At 39.5% G+C, this 17,146-nt stretch overlaps 1 long non-coding RNA gene and 1 pseudogene across 1 annotated transcript in view; both read right to left on the reverse strand.

The window, feature by feature from the left end:
• Positions 1 to 6,431: 6,431 nt before the first annotated feature.
• LOC140698351 (uncharacterized) overlaps positions 6,432 to 17,146 on the reverse strand; it is a 44,044-nt gene continuing 33,329 nt past the window's right edge. The window contains exons 2-3 of the long non-coding RNA XR_012076207.1: positions 7,653 to 7,730; positions 6,432 to 6,698 (exon numbers count right to left, since the gene is read on the reverse strand). This is a non-coding gene — a long non-coding RNA (uncharacterized lncRNA). The remainder of the gene's footprint in view (positions 6,699 to 7,652; positions 7,731 to 17,146) is intronic.
• LOC140686382 (ATP synthase subunit alpha, mitochondrial-like) lies at positions 8,172 to 16,346 on the reverse strand (annotated as a pseudogene).

Below are 17,146 nucleotides of genomic sequence, written 5' to 3' on the forward strand. Positions count from 1 at the left end.
ATTCCTCCTGGCGGCCCGGCAGGGGTGGGGATCATCCCTGAACTTTACCGGCTTTTAGAGGCTGTCCTCCTTTCTTGACTCACCCTACATCATATTGCCTACCCTCCCCGCCTCGCTGCCACCATCCTTAGATTACCTTCTCTCCTTGTCTCTGATCCTGCTGCCTCCCTCTTGTAAGGATCCTTCAGGGTAAGCCAAGAAAATCAGGGATAATCTCCCCTTCTCAAGATCCTTAATCCTATCTGCAAAGTCCCTTCTACCGTATGAGGGAGGGTAATCACAGGTCTAGGGACCAGGATGTGCACATTTTCACTGGGCCACTGTTCAGCCCCCTACAGTCACCAACCATGTGAAGCCCCTTTTATATGGGTCCTTATTTATTAAAACTGTACATGAATTTAGGAGAAACACCATTTACAGAATAGAAAAAAATACTTGCATAGTAGACAAAACCCTCTGGACTTGTTCCATTCACACTACTCCTACAGAAAATGATGGATTTTACTGGTCTGATGTGAATTTAATTAACTGCAGGTGTACAGCAAAGCAATTCGGTTACACATATACCTACACATATATACATATATTTTCAGATTATTTTTTATTGCAATTTATAAGATATTGAATATAGCTCCCCATGCTATACAGTAGGTCCTTGTTGTTTATCTATTTTATATACAGTAGTGTGTGTCTGTTCATCCCAAACTGCTAATTTACCCCTCACACCCCCTGAAAAGGTTTTTAAGCGAGGGAATGACATCCACAAACCAGGCTTTTAGAAAATTGGAACATTAACTGGAGGAAGAATTGGAGTGAGAAGACACTGAAGACGAGGAGGAGATACTGAAATGTTTCCAGGGAAGAGGATAAGGGTGTTTATTTAGGAGGGTTTAGATATATCATCTGTATAAATGTTTGAGTTTCACCATTAGATGTGCAGTCATGGCCCCCTGGCAGGCATACGAGGAGCTGTTCGAGCAATATGTACCTTTGTTAGACAAATAAAGGAAGAAATAGCCCTCTCTGGAAATCTAAAATATGTCTACAGAGGCGAAACAAGGCAAAGTGTAATTTAAACACCCTGATACAAAATCAGGTAAAACAGTAAAAGAGTAAATGAGCAAATAAAATAGAGGTGAATGTGTAAGGAACTGATAAGGATATTTCTACTGGCAAAGGTATTAAATTAACAAGAAAGAAAGAAAACTAGCTTTTGTGAAGGAAAAAGTCACTTGGTGCACAACTCGTTTTGTTTTACAAAAGAAAGAAAGGTTTGAAAAAAAAATCATTTACAGCCAATTGAAAAGTAGACAAAGCAGAGGCCCCTGCCTGGAATTTCAGAGAGGTCTGATTTGCACGTATGAAATGTGCAGATTAAATAGCGACCAGAAAATTAAATTCCTTGTGAAAATTGTTAGAGTTCCAATAAATAAAGCCATCACTGAAGGAGAAAATTACTGAGTAGGTAGAGGAGCTCTAGGGCCATAAAGGATGCTAAATGAAATCTATTAGCAACCATAGGAACACACACACGTACATACACAAGTGTTTGTGTGCTCAGCAGATATTTACCGAGCACCTTCTGAGGATGGAGATACAGTGATGGATAAAACAGACGGAAATCCCTGTCCTCGGGAAGCAATCATTCTCATTCCTTTTACAATCCACTTGTTCTTTAGTGTCGCCATCTTACTCCCCCTGCCTAACCTCCCCGTCATGAATTCTGTAGGAGAACAAAATTCGCCACCCCCAACGTCAGATTATTTCCAGGTGAAAACAGTCGAGGCTCAATAAGATGCTGGAAGAGCCTCTGACCTCCCCCCGCAACTACCTAAAGCATGTAGATAGAGGGCGCGTTTCCGGAAGGGAGCATCACCAGAGATGACTATAGTACGAAGTAGGCGTGTGGACTGAGCAGAACCTAGCAAAGTCTGTTTGTTAAAATTCCTGTCTGTGTCCCACTGTCTCTGCATGGCCCCACAAACGTTTATTTACCAAACACTTGCTTTTTCATCTCCAGGTCAATTGCCTTCCTCTCCTTTAAAGTCCCCAGTCCCTACCCACAGCATCCTCTTTGGTCTTTACTTGAAGATGGTGGATAAGGTGAGGGTTTCAGTTATTTTGGCGAGGTATTCAGTTTTTCTGGGTCTCTCTCACATGTGCACATTATTAAATTTTTATTTTCTCCTGTTAATATGTCTCATGCCAGTTTAATTCTTAGACCAGCCAGAAGAACCTAGAAGGGGAGAGGGAATTTTCTTTCTCGCTAACAATCCCTTACTATTGTTGACTAGAAAAAAAAAAAAAGGCACGACCCAGAAGTTGAAACTTGTCCTTTTTATTCTGCAGACCCGCTGAGGACATAAGCCTGGCAGGCAGCTCTGAGTCACTGCTCTGAAGACGTAAGGCTGGGCCGGGAGATGGAGGAATTTTTGCAACAAAAACCAGGCGGTGGGAACATCAAAAATCACTGTTAATTAAAGAAAACTAGACATCTCAAGTTAATGAATATAGAACTTTTCTACGTATGGGAAGGTGCAAGATTCTGGGCTCATTGAAATCATGCCTTTGATATGCACCTTAACTATCTGAGGCCAGTCTTCTGTTTTCCTCCGAACTGAATCCCCCCCGGGGTGCGTGGTTGGGGTGGGCGGGCAGCTGCAGTGGCTGATGGCTTGATGACCGCAACATCCTTTGTTTACTAATGTGGCACGTGACATTTTTCATCCACACTACCCTACCTCACCCTTCCGTTCCCCCCAACCCTATTTTTCTCCATTTCCTTGCTTCCAACAGGCCTAACACTCTGGCCGTTATGCTCCTCAAACACTTCAAGCTTATCCCAAGTTTAGAGTTTTTCTCTTGTCCTCATCTGCCTGGCAAGACATCTCCAGATACTCACATGATGGTTCCCTGGGCCCTGCAGACTCAGTTCAAGTGTCTTCCGTTCGGGGACACTTTCCAGGCTGCACTAATTCAGAGAGCTTATCACTTCAGAATTATTAGTTTACATCCTCTAAGCTCTGTGAGTGAAGGAACTGTGACGAGAACATTCAACAGTGTATATGCCCAGCGTCTCTTGAGACAGGAGGGCGGGGGGCAGGGCACAACCATTAAAAGAATGACACAGCCATTGAGGATATGACACATCTACTGGTTAGAACCAAGGAGGCCCAAGATGGCAGGAGGTTTGACTTCCAGCAGACTTGAGCCTCATTATACACTCACTGTGATAGTTACTTGCTGTATGGCACACACACAGGTGCCATGACAGCTCCCAGGCTGACCATGAAAGTCCCCTGAGTGGGTGGAGCCCAATTCCTGGAAATCCCTCCCTTGCCCCAAATAGTTGGAATAACTCTCCCACTTGTTGGCATATGAAATTACACGGTCCCTAAAAACTAACCACCCCACACCTCAGGGCCGCCTCTCTTGCCTTCTGAGAGGGACCACATTCTGTGTATGGAATCTCCCTGAGTAAGTCTACTTTCACTTTACTGTGGCCCGCTCTTGAATTTTTTCCTGCACGAGACCAAAAGCTACTCTCCAGCAACTTTATGAGTGCTTGACGGACTGGAGATGTTCAAAAAAAAACCAAAATCTACTTGTTAAATGGCCGCAGTGTGTGTGTGTGTGTGTGTGTGTGTGTGTGTGGTTTAGTGGGAGATGGTCACACTAGACCATTGCAACTTAGCCAATTACACGGCCATTTGGGTCCAAAGAAAGATCAGCGATCAGCTCTTTTTACCAACTCCTGCTGAGTATACTCTGCCCTGTTCAGCAGATTCTCAAATAAACCACTGGTGTCTGGTGGCAGCGTGTAACGTTTCTGTGGCCTTTTGGACCCAATAATGTTTAAACTACACATGCTGAGGTTCACGCACACGGGTAAGATGCCATCTGAGCCGGGAAAACACACTCCCACACCTTCCATCACCCTGTTGATTGCCAGGTGCTGCGCTCATGTGTGCTGGCTTTTCAATCAACCATCTTTGTGTCTGTCAGCTCAGAAAGACAGCCTCTGCTACATAAATGTTCCTGACAATCAACCTGGGGTGCGACAAGTTGCTTATAAAGGAAAAAACAAAAAGAAAAACAAGACAAACTGCCTCTCAGCCTCTATTTCTGTGATAGAATGGAGGCTTTAGATGCTTTCAGAATGATTACAATTTGTATAGACTAGTGGGATCGGAATGTAAAACTAAAATATAAAAGCATGCAAAGTTGCATTCATTTTAAATTAAAATAAAGGGCAGTGTCACAGATACTGCCATCCCCATCCTTGCCCTCCTCTGAACAGGCTGAAAAGTGGGAGAGTGGGGCTCCCCTGCCCACACGGAATCTCCCCTGCAGACCCAGAGAGGTGGCAGCAGAGATGCGGTGCAAGCCAGCCGGTCACGTGACCCTGGGCAGTGTCTTCGTGACTCATCCCCTGTGTTCCCATCCGTGAAACGAGAAAGTTGGAGAGGAACTCTGTAGTTCCCATCCATTCTAGCATTCTAGTAGCTTGTCTTTTATAACCTGAAGAAAATCACACATGGGGAGAGAAAAGACACATTTTTCTCCTTCCAGTGAGAATCAAACTTGAATTCTATTCAAATTAAAAAAGACCAAATAGAACTTGGCCCCTTCTCCCTGTTCCTGGTTTTCCCAGTAATGTATTTTCAACCTACTTCTGTATAATTCGGGACCTAAAGATATTTCCTCCCAATTTGCACCTTGCAAATGTGCTACTTTATAGCATTTATATTTTTAATGACTAAGTGTGTGTTTTCTTTAAGAAGCTGTGTTGGGTGCAGAGACCACCATAAAAGGACATCAGTTTTTTTTTTCCTCAGGGATTTGAGACTATACATATTTAAATGTGTGCAGATTTTTTTAAAGTTGAGGTTTATATCGTATTATATAGAGACTATCTGCCTTAAGACAGCTTCCTTTGTGACCCCTATATTTGTAGGTATTTTTTAAACTTAGAATTGCAACACTGATCAAAGTCCACATTTACCACTGCAGAAAGATGGATACTAAATTACCCATTCCACCGTGGGATATAGGAAATTTATCTACAGCACATTTGCACAGTGAAAACATTTATTTTATAACTGGCTTTTTATTTTCGTAGATTTTTATCAATGTTTGAATTTCTTTTGCACTAAACTATATTTGAAATGGGTAACATAAAATGTGGCCCATAAAATTAAGCCCGTCCCCACAAAAGTTGATGAAATCTTTTATTTCTGAAATTAACATCTGATGATTCGAGTCAACATGAATCAAGAATGAAGGATAATGAACCCACTGCTCTTGTAGGATTAAACTGTCCCATTCTGCAGTGAGCGCCTCCTCCAAGGCAAGGAAAAAGACACTTGGAGCCAGGCCAGTAGAGAGTCTAGGATAAGACCTGACGGGAAAATTTTTACTCTATTTTCCTAGAATTAGATGATGTGATTTACTCTTCCTCTAAACAACAACATTAAACAGGCTCGGTGACACTGACACCACAAAGCTTTTAGCTGAACAGAAGTTGGTGGGTCTGGCATCAAAGTTCAGTCCTAGATCCATGACAGTGGAATCTGGGAGAACCTCTGCCCTGAATTTGGTCAGGATTTTAAAGACTTTGCATCGTGTACTGGCAAGTAACACTGAAACTGTAACAAATGATGTCAGGTAACAGCCAAAGTAAAGACAGATAAATTAGACTACATCAACATTGGAAACTTCTGTGCATTAAAGGACACAGTCGGCAGAGGGAAAGGGCAGCCTACAGAATGGGGAAAAATATTTGCAAATCGTATATCTGAAAATCACCAAGTAAGTAAAGAACGTGTGCAACTCAGCAACAATAAAAAAAGCAAACGATCCGATTAAAAAAAATTGGCAAAGAACGTGTATAGACATTTCTCCAAAGAAGGCGTACAGATGGCCAAGAAGCACAGGAAGAGGTGCTCGGAGTTACTGACCGTTAGGGAGAAGCAAGTCAAAACCACAGTGAGATAGCGCCTCACACCCATTAGGATGGCCAATACCAAGAAAAGAAGATAAGCAGTGTTGGTGAGAACGTGGAAAATGGGAATTCTTGTACCCTCTGAGTGGGAATGTAAAATGAATATACTATGGCAGTGTTCTCCGCCCAGAGTTTTGTTACAATATTTCTCTACTTTTCCGCTTTTACGTGAGAGGATGGGGATGGAAACTAAAAACCATGAGCAGTGCAGGAAATTTTATATACTTTATTCCATATAATCTCTCCGACAGCTGTGTAATGTGTCCAGATTTCCCTTCTACCAATAAAACTGATGTACAGAGTATGAGTAATTGACTTTTATCGTAGAGTAATTCTTGGCCTTATTGGATTCAAGTTTTTCTTGTAAGTTCCTACAAGCTTTTTTGGAAGTAAAGAGAATACGTAAATAAATAATGTAAACCAGTCATTTCAACATCAAAATGTCATTTTATTTAGTGCTGAGCACTAAAGGCTGGAGGAACATTAGAGACAGAAGGAAATCAATCAGCTCTCCAGCTCTGTCCTTGACAAGCGAGGCCCAGGGAGGTGACCCACATGACCCAACGCGAATGATCGGCCCTTGGCTGCATTTCCATCTTCCTTTTCAAAAACAGAGTGGAATCATCCTTTGTGGTTCATTTTTACTTCCTGTACAAGGATCTCACTGCCTGTTAGTCTCAGGATCTGTGACCGCCTAAGGAAAGAATGAACATGAGATTTAAACATACTAACAAGATCGGGGGAGGGTGGAGCTCAGTGGCAGAGCACATGCTTAGCATGCATGAGGTCCTGGGTTCAATCCCCGGTACCTCTATTAAAACATTATAAATAAATAAATAAATAATCTCAATTACCCCCTCCCCCAACCACAAAAAAATTTAAACATATTAATAAGATCAGTTTGTACTAGAGCGTAGTACCACTCTTTGAATAATAAACATTCAAACTTTATGTGCAAAAGTCATTCTTACTATTCTTCAGAACAGTTTATTTTAAATTACCTGCTGTTACCATAATAAGATCTCTAATCTCCAGGCTTGTTAGCTGTTTTCTTTATATCCTTGAGAAAAAAGCACTAATTTAAATTGATACCTGCTACCATCTAATTTACTTCTAGAATTTGTCTTAAGGAAATCAACAGGAAACATATAAAACAAATATGTATAATAATGTTAGTAAAAGTATTTGCTTTTTTGAATGCAGAATGTTTTTGAAAAAAAAGATACAGTGGGAATCAGGTGAAATGTCCAATGATGAGAGATTACTGAAATGATACGCAAAGGAAATGAGAAAAGCAATCAAAACTCATCATGCAGGGCTCTATTTCTTGCACAGATAAAAGATAATCCCATTTATCTAAACAAACAGATATTGTTAAGCTTTAAGATATTTGACAAGCTTTTATGCTTCTCAAATACCTAAAAGAATATTCTCAAATGCACTTGGAGTTGTCTCCATATGACAGAACGAATGAGTTACTACTTTCATATATATATATATATATATATATATACATACACACATATATATGGTCTTTTTGCAGTTTTTACAAAGAAAAGGTAATATTTTATCATCAGTAAAAGGACAGTTAAGCTATTTCTATCCAGGAAAAATTAACTATTTAAATACCTGTCCTAAATCAACTTACTGTAATATCAAATCATAATGAACTTGGCTTGAAAGTCCCCAGCAGTCATCACAGATTTTTACAAACATTCATGATGCACTAATTGAAAAAAAATAAACAAATGAAGTCAGTCAGCATAATTAAAAGTCTTTAAGTGCTATCTTATGAGTCAGTGAGGTATATTCCATATTTCTCTGATTTTACTTTGTTTTCCTTGCCTTTGCAGTCGGAATAATATTCCCGCTCCAAGATGCCCGTATCTTATAAACATGCCTGTCAAATGGGAGAGAAGAATTAAGGTTTCAGATAAACCAAAGTTGATTATCAGCTGACCTTACCACAGTGAGATTACCCTGGATCATTCAGGTGAGCCAATGTATTCATAAGGACATTTTTTTTTTCATCCAAGAATATGGAACCTTTATTTTAACATGATCACTGTACATCTGCTGAATAGGAGTAACCCTTTACAAAGGGAACTGATTACTAGAAGAAACAATGACAAAACCCATCTGATATTTAATGTGAATCCATAGGAGTTTAAGCTTCAAATCCAGCCAAGTAGTTGGTGACCAACTCTTTCTGTTTTGCATCTGACTCTTCTGTGATCTTTCCATCAGCCCTGATTTTGCCCAGCAGGGTTTGGTTCTGGCTAATAACATGAGACAAGAAAGCATTCTCAAACTTTGTGATCTTCCTGGGCTCCAGCTTATCAAGATATCCCTCGACACCCACATAGATCAAGCCTCTGCTCTTCAACAGCCAAGGAAGCATCCTGTCCTGGCTTCAGCAACTCAGTCAGATGCACGCCACGACTCAAGAGATGCTGAGTAGTATTCTGTTGTGTAAATATGCCACAACTTCTTTATCCAGTCATCTGTATGATGGAATACTACTCAGCCACAAAAAAGAATAAAATAATGCCTTTTGCAGCACCATGGATGGACCTGGAGATTGTCATTCTAAGTGAAGTAAGCCAGAAAGAGAAAGAAAAATACCATATGATATCCCTTACATGTAGAATCTAAAAAAAAAAAAAGACACTGTGAACTCATCTACAAAACAGATACAGACTTGAAGACATAGTAAACAATCTTATGGTTACCAGGGAATACCAGGGAAAAGGGATGGGAAGGGATGAATTTGAGAGTTTGAGATTTGCAAATGTTAGCCACTATAAATAAAAATAGATTAAAAAATAAGTTTAAAAAAAGAGTTTTTGAGTAGCAGCATTGAGATCAGAACCAAACTGGGCAGAAGCTGCAACCTCAGGATACTGAGCCAATTCCAGTTTCATGTACCTGCCACCTGTTTCACCGCCTTGGTTGAGGCAGCAAATCCGACAAGGGAAACAGACAAACTAGCATTAATGGCAGGACGGATACCTTTGTAAAACAATTCTGTTTTCAAGAAGATCTGTTAGAAGTTGGAAGAGGGAGGTGGAAGGTCAGTGTCCAAGCGATGCTCCGTAAGAAAGACTGGACAAGCCACTGCTGGTTTGAAGACGGAAGAGGGCACAAGCCAAGGGGTGCAGACAGCCTCCAGGTGCTTGAAAAAGCAAAGGAAGGAAACGGATTTCCTCCTGGAGCCTCTAAAAGGAATGCATCCTGCCAAAACCTTGATTTTAGCCCAGTGGGACCCACTTAAGACTTTTCATCTCAAACATGGTAAAATATTAAATAAATATTTAAGCCACTAATTTGGCGGTAATTGGTAGCAATCAGAAACCAATACAGAACTTAATATTTTCATATGATTTTGAAGTTAAATGTAAAGGTTCTGCTCCTCTTTTAATACTAATTAATACTAATATATTTATTATTGTCATAAATATAAAACATGTCCTTGGATCAAAAAGTTACCCTTTATCTTATTACGTGTCATTTTACCTGGAAATCACACACACAGACACACACACACACATACACCTTCACACTTATACCTTTGATTCATTCCTTTATCATTCATTTATCTTTTCAACAAATTTTTATCTTAAAAGTTCCTTATCTTAAAAGTTTCCATTCATTCCTATTATTCTGATCTCTTACAGAAAAAATTAAGCAATGACATTTCTCTGACCTCCTCTCTACTCCCCATATCCTCGCCCCAGTTCTTAGTGAACTCTGCCTGACCAGAGAATGCGTTTCTGACCTCAGATTCATTCTCAACTATTTAAAGAAACAGGATCCTTAGAGGAATTTGGATGCATCTCCTGCTGCAACTACAAGGCGGTGCACTGTCCACAGAATAGTGCTTGATCTGAAAGATGGAGCCAAGAACTAATTAAGGAACACTTTTGATTCCTTAATTCCTGTTGGACCCGGGGGCTCTGACACAACACCACTCACCCACCGAGTGCACCGTGTTGGATGGCCATCCATTTTCCTTCCCAGTCTCCACCGCAGCCTTCTCAGAATTCTCAGTAAGAGGGAGCCAAGTAGTCACCTGGCCACAAAGCCAGAGCCTAGAACAACATACACCTTTCTTCTCCCACACTCCTCCTTGGCTGCTCATTTCAGACCTTTTGTATTCGAAATATCGGGGTACTGTTCCTTCCTGAACAATGGCTCTTGGACACCTCTAATAGCAGGGATTCTTGTAAGACCCTCTACCACCCAGAATTCCCTGACTCTCCCTTCAGGTAGGGACTTATTGGTCCCTCTCCCTGGAGCAAAGGGAAACACATGAAAAATAAAAGCCAAAGGTCAATCTCCAGAGCGCATCCCACGACATATAGCAACTAGAATATTTATGTTGTTTTAAAAGACAAATCCTATGTCCCCACTTGCTTAGTTTGTATTGTTATTTCAAAGTAATTGAGTATGTTACCCTTTTCTTTTAGTAGAAAACTTTTATTTTCTCAGTCAGCTGGTTCTCTAAGGCCAAAGAAGTTTCACAAAGCAGGCAATGTTTCATGTCTTTATTCACCCCGTTCATAAAGGAAAGGGTGTTTAATAGCTGAGCCTTGAAATACAACTTTTCTCTCTCTTTCCCACATTGTTCTTGGAAACTGTGGACAAAGCATGTCACCTGCCATTTCAGTAAACAAAGGGTGTTGCTGCGGCCATCCAGCCATCAGCCACTGCAGCCCCTCCCTCACTGATGGTGCACCCAAAGGGATGCACAGCGGAGAAAAACAGGATACTGGCCCAAGATAGTTAAGGTGCACATTAAAGAACAATTTCCATAAGTCCAGACTCTTGCATCTTCCCATACATAGAAAAGCCTTAAATTCATTAACCTGAGATGGCTGGTGTGTTTTATTTTTTTAATAATTGGCATTCATCTTTTGATGTTGGACTACCTGTTTTGATTTTTTTTTTTTTTGGCAAAAATGCCTATATAACTTGGCTTCTACCATTTCTCTTAGGAACAGTCCCTCAGAGCTAGCTATCTGAGAAGCTGTCTCCCAGGCTTAAGTCCTCAATAAGTCTACCGGATAAAAGATAATTCTCCACTTTTAGATTGTGCATTTCTCTTCTGTCAACAAAACCCACAACTGTAAATCGGTTTTCTTTAAAACTGTCAAGCTTAATTTTCAAAAAGTTCAAAGCATCCCGGAAATGTAGAATATCTGTGTCAAAGATACATTTATTCACAAGTGAGGGATCCCGCAGGATAGTAGAGCTGGTTCACACAGCGTTTAAGAAGCAGATTTGTATCACCTGTCTGAGAAAATCCACTGAAATAGGTTGGCTAAGTTAGAGAAAGGACAGGTTAATGGTCTACGGGCCAATAAAACTGTAACCATTGTGGTTACCTACTCATTTGCATCAGTACCAGAAATCATCTGCTTCTGCGCGACTCGAAGCTACAATTAACATGTCACTTCGCGGAGCCTGGGCTGGCCATGATCAATAGTAAACCAAAGCTGCATTACCCTATAAAATGAAATAATCTTTGGCTGGGTTTGTTAGTGCTCAGGGATGACACCAAAATCATATGCTTTCCTCCCATTGTTTTGTTTTTTTTTCCCCAAGTTTTTGGTGGTTTTTTGCTTCACAATTAGGTAGGAAATCTTATGTCCACTTCACTCTTTCCCCGGGATTTATTCTTTCCCAATTCATGTTTTAAGCTTCTCCATCTTTGGTCTGCGTTTCTATTAAGGGTGAACTCATTCACCTAGTAGTCTTTTAGCATCTTCCATTCGCCAGGCCATGACAGATGTGAACAACAGTTTACGTGTCACGAAGTGCCTTGATACCAATAGTCTCATTTTTCTTTAGTATTTAAAGAGATACAGGGTAATTCAAGAACTAAACAAATTCAAAAAATGATCACTCAGTAACTAGGTTTTATATAGTTATAAAAATGGTTTACTTTTTTTTACTTCTTGGATCCTCACAAGAAGCTTAGACGATAAATTTTTGTTACAGAGCAAGAAACTGAGGCTCAAAGAAGGTCATTTCTTTGCCACACGTGAGCAGAAAGGTTTCAGTGCATCTGCATTTCCCACAGGCTTCACTGCTTTAAGCTATTATTTTTTGAGCATTAGGATTGAAGTTTTCCATTTCAAGTTTAGGTTTATCTTGGCTGTAGTTTAAATGCCAATCTGTGATATAAAAAAAATTTAAGAGATAGTTCAAAATCACTTGCTAAATGAACGTCTATAACTGACAGTTCTTCTAAATTATAATTGGGGTAATAATTGGTAAAATGCTGCTCTTTCCTGACATCCATCAAATCTGTAATTTTCTGTAAGATGTGTGGCCCAAGAAAGCATCTTTTTTATTGTTTAGCCTTAATTATTGTCAATTCTGAGTTAATTAACCTCCCCAGGTGTCTCCCTTGAGGTTTGAGTGTCTCAAAGTCTCTGAAAACAGTCCTTCTGTTAAAAAAAAGTCATATATATATATATGTATATATACACACATACACACATACACACACACGTATATATGTATAAAGATTGTTTCTTTATATATATAATTGTAAATCCAGTTCTTTCTTCAACTGTTACCTATTTTATTTGAGAAAACACCTCTTTACATATTTATATATAAATGTTTTATACATGCAAATTATATATAATATATTTATATAAAGTATATATTCATATATAAATATATATAAATTATATATTTCTATAAACTTTATATATATTTATATAAATTATATATATATTTATATATAAAGAGGTGTTTTCTCAAATAAAATAGGTAACAGTTGAAGAAAGAACTGGACTTTTCCAAATTCTGAGGATGATTTAAGGGTTTCTGTTCACTGACCGTCCACATGTTAGAAGGCATAAACGAAAGACAGAAGAGAATGTGGCCTCAGCATTGGAGGCGGAAGCTCAAGAGTGATTCTGAGCCAGAACTTACTTCATCCCTATTGACCTTACTTACCTCAGCTGAGGAAGCTGTGAGCAATGAGCTAGATAATGCACGAGAAAGCTCTTAGTAAAATTTAAATGTAACACAAATGGCGAGTGTGGCCCACTAGGATGCAAACCCCAGCACGCGTCACTTCCATTAGGTCCTGAAACTGCACGTGTTCGTCCGGCTCACGCAGGAGACCTGCCCATGCTCCTTCCAAGCCTCGGGCCCTATCCCCACCGCCTTCTGTCCTCCACCTCCCCTCCCGCTGGCCTGGAGACTCCCGCAGAGAGAGCAACTTCCTCTGGAAATGTTCCTTTGTCCCCAGTTCTGGGTCGGTTGTCAGCAAGCCCTCTACTTCTATCAGGATGTTTATGCAGTCTCATTACTCGCCCACCCCAGCAGTACATTCAGCTTTCCTAGAGAAGAGGTTGCATCTATCCATATCCCCATCGCTTCAGCCAGTTCACGGTGTATGGCAGTCACTGGATACATATTTGTGGAATGAACTTTAATCTGCCAAATGGCGTATCTCCATCTGTTACATCTGGACAAAATGTGTTGACCCCTGAATACTTCACAAAGAAAATATATGAGGTTTAAAGGATATGGTCCCTACTCAGTAGATGATGTACTAAAGTGTATAGATGAAAGACATTTACAGAATAATGACATCGTGTTTGCAAACAAGTAGAGAATGCATCATACAGACAAGTAAGGATGCCTGTGGATAAAAAAGGAAGGAAACGTTTTATAAGAAATGGGAAGGCTTGATGCATCCTTTCAAAATAAACTTAAATCATCAGTATTCAAAACTGCAAATTCAAACTCCTAACGTCACGCTGAGGCCACCTCTGGCAGGACAACAAGTGTGGGCTGGAGAATACGAAAGACATTTCACAGAGGACATGAAGGACGATATTTTGTTTACAGTCATTATTTGGCATTGTTTCCATAAGAACCTTTGTTGTTGAACTTAAAGGGATTCATTCTCAGCACATAGTCTTTTTTTTTGTCAGGTCATTATTTTTACATGAGCAAATCTTCTAGTCTATTCTCTGTGCTAACTGCTTTTTAGTTCCAAGCATCCTTCCCACAAAAGTCCTTGATTCACCGAAACTCCCTCTTCTCCTCGATGCCATTGAAGTGCTTTGAAACAAATTATTCGCACTGTGGCAAGTGCTGGAAGAAAATCTACAGTATATTTGATGCAGATCTATCTTTCATTATTTTTGGCAATAGATCTGAATAAATACATTTATCGTTACAGTTTTTAAAAATAATTTTAGGATCTGAAAGAAAGAAAAAGTTGGCTTTAAAGCCATTCCTTCCTCCAAGGCTTTGGATAAAACAATCACTTTAGAAAACCGTGTTGTGTTTTCTATTGATACACCTTCACACATGTGTACACGTGAATTTTTGTTTGTGAGTATAAACACATATATTAAGTTATATACACATGCATCAGATACATGTATTTTCTATCCACATGGATTATTCCTTGTGAGTGGCCATCAGTACACACCAGAGATGCCCCAAGATGCTCTGTTTTATAACATTATAGCATAAATATACACATCAACTTGATAATATCTTCCTTAAGGAATGAATTATATTGCCAAAGTAAGGAAACATAAAATGCAGTGTTAGAATATTTCCATCAGAAAGAGCTAAATTTTTTTAAAAATGTTTATCTCCTAAGCCCAAGTGTGCTCTTCAGAAATATGGAAGACCCCGACTGTAGAGATCCATGTGGACCCAAGAGTCCCATGGCAGACACTTGTTCCTTTTCTTACCTCCTCCCCTTCTACCGGTAGAACACCTGGGAGTGCTTAAGGATGCATAAACGTTTTAGGTCATCATTTAAAACATTTTGTCCCTGAGTGAAAGAGTTTGGTACTTTGTAAATTTGCTTTTATGATTAAAAAAAAATCACAGGTACTAAAAATATGGATTTGCAGAAACCCTCTAGTGCATCAGAATCCATGGGAGTGGACCTAAAACTTAGTATTTTGGACAAACATCTGAGGTGAATACTTCTCAAACTTGAATACACAAGCTGATCACCTCTCCAGGTGTTAAATTCTTGTTATAATGCAGATTCTGATTCAGTAGCACTGTGATCGCACCTGAAAACGTGCATTTACAGCGAGCTCCCAGGGGATGCAGAAGCCACTGACAAAGAACCACACATTGAGCAGTGAAGTCCTCGCTGATTGTCCCCATCAGGCATGACGGAAGTGGTGGCCTAGTCACTGGTTTCCCAAAGCATCAAACAATAGCTTGCTTGGGTAGTGTGGAGGCAATGAATGGGGTTGGTTAAAAAAAAAAAAAGTCCTAGGAGGAAGGACGGGTTTACCGGGTTGTGTTGCTGCCCCCCACACCTAGGCAGTCATGGTAGAACTAAATACGACCTGGCCAGCATTTCTTACTTTTTTAATTCTATTTTATTTAAAAAAATTTTTTAATTGAAGTATGATTGATCGACAATGTTGCATTAGTTTCTGGTGTACAGCATAGTGATTCATTTATATATATTCTTTTCATATTCTTTTTTATTATAGCTTATTAAAAGTTACTGAAGAGTTCCCTGTACTATACAGTAGGACCTTGTTGTTTATCTGTTCTGTATAAAGCAGTTTGTATCTGCTAATCTCAAACTCCTAATTTACCCCTCCCACCTCTTTTCTTCCCTGGTAACCATAAGTTTGCTTTCTATGTGAGTCTTTTTCTGTTTTGTAAATAAGTTCATTTGTATCATTTTTTTAGAGTCCACGTATAAATGATATTGTGCGTTATTTGTCTTTCTCTGTCTGACGTACTTCACTTAGTGTGATCATCTCTAGGTCCACCCATGTTGCTGCAAATTGACCAGCATTTCTTAAAGCAATACCTTTCTGTAACTTACTCTACATAAAATTGTGATTTTTCTCTGTTTGGTTGATTTTGGAATTTTGTTCTTCTTATTGTTTAATTCTCAAAAGGCACCTTTATTTCTTAGTTTCTTCAGTCTATATGTATTGAGTACATACCGTGTGGTAAGTTCTAGACTAAACGGTACTGGGAGTCACAGCAATAAACAAGGCACAGTCCTCACCCTTCAAGGCATACGCAGCCTAGGGGGAGAAACAAGATGTGACCTGGAATACCTTAATGCAGGGTAAGATGTTATTATCACTGCGACAGAAACACAAGCACCGTTGTTACGAAAGTTCAGAGAAAAGGGACATTTCTGATCGCAGTGTCAGGGCAGGACACAAGATTTGAACGCACAGCTGTCTGACTCTATTACCACATCGAAGAAGCCAATGGGGGCCCAGTGGTCAAAGCCACAGAACCCTGACCTTGTCCTCAGGCAGCTGGGGTGCTGACAAAGGTTTTGTTTAAGCCTGGCCATCTTGACGCCAGCTGTGAGCTTAGAAAACAAACGTGAAACTAACCAGAGGGTCATTCAGGACCCTGAGGGAATCACTGTGGAGCGGATATAATTTGGGGGTGCTCACTTAGCACTCATTTCTCTGCTGTGTAATCTCCATCTGTTGATATCACCCCTCTAAGAAGTATACTTTTTAATTGTGTATCTTGGAATCCTAAATCTTTCCGTTTGTTTAGCATTTTTAGCAAACTGATATGCGAAGAAGTTGTCATGTACTATGTGGGGGTTACAGTCAGTTTTTAGTGCTCTGCTGAATTATGGCATTATTTTTTATTCTATAACAATAGGCTATGAGAGAATAATATAAGATTATTTCTAACATAATTCAAAACATGCAAAACAAACAAATCTAATTTGTGCGAACCATTTTGACGTATAACTTTACTTTCACAAGAAGCCTTGAAAATAGGTTCTCAGTTGAGAAGAAGTTACTCTAGCAGGGATAAATTATGAAACAATTTACCAGTTCTATGAAGATAAAAAAAAGGTTACTTTGTATTATGTGCCTAAATCTGCATAATTCTAAAAATAGACTATTAACAGCTATATGAAAGATAGAATTGTATGTTTTTGTGCATGAAGCAACATATATTTATGGAAGAAAATATATGCAAAAATGTTACTGCAGAAGGGCAAGATTTAAAAACATTTCAGCAACAAGACAATCTATTCTGACAATGGGTATTTACGATTCACCAGTGTATCGGGATAAAACAGAAGGCATACGTTTTTAAAAGCAACTCCCCCAATCGCTTCCCAAA

This window comes from Vicugna pacos, chromosome 1, assembly GCF_048564905.1.
Source record: "Vicugna pacos chromosome 1, VicPac4, whole genome shotgun sequence".
In the NCBI taxonomy this organism is placed as follows: Eukaryota; Metazoa; Chordata; class Mammalia; order Artiodactyla; family Camelidae; genus Vicugna; species Vicugna pacos.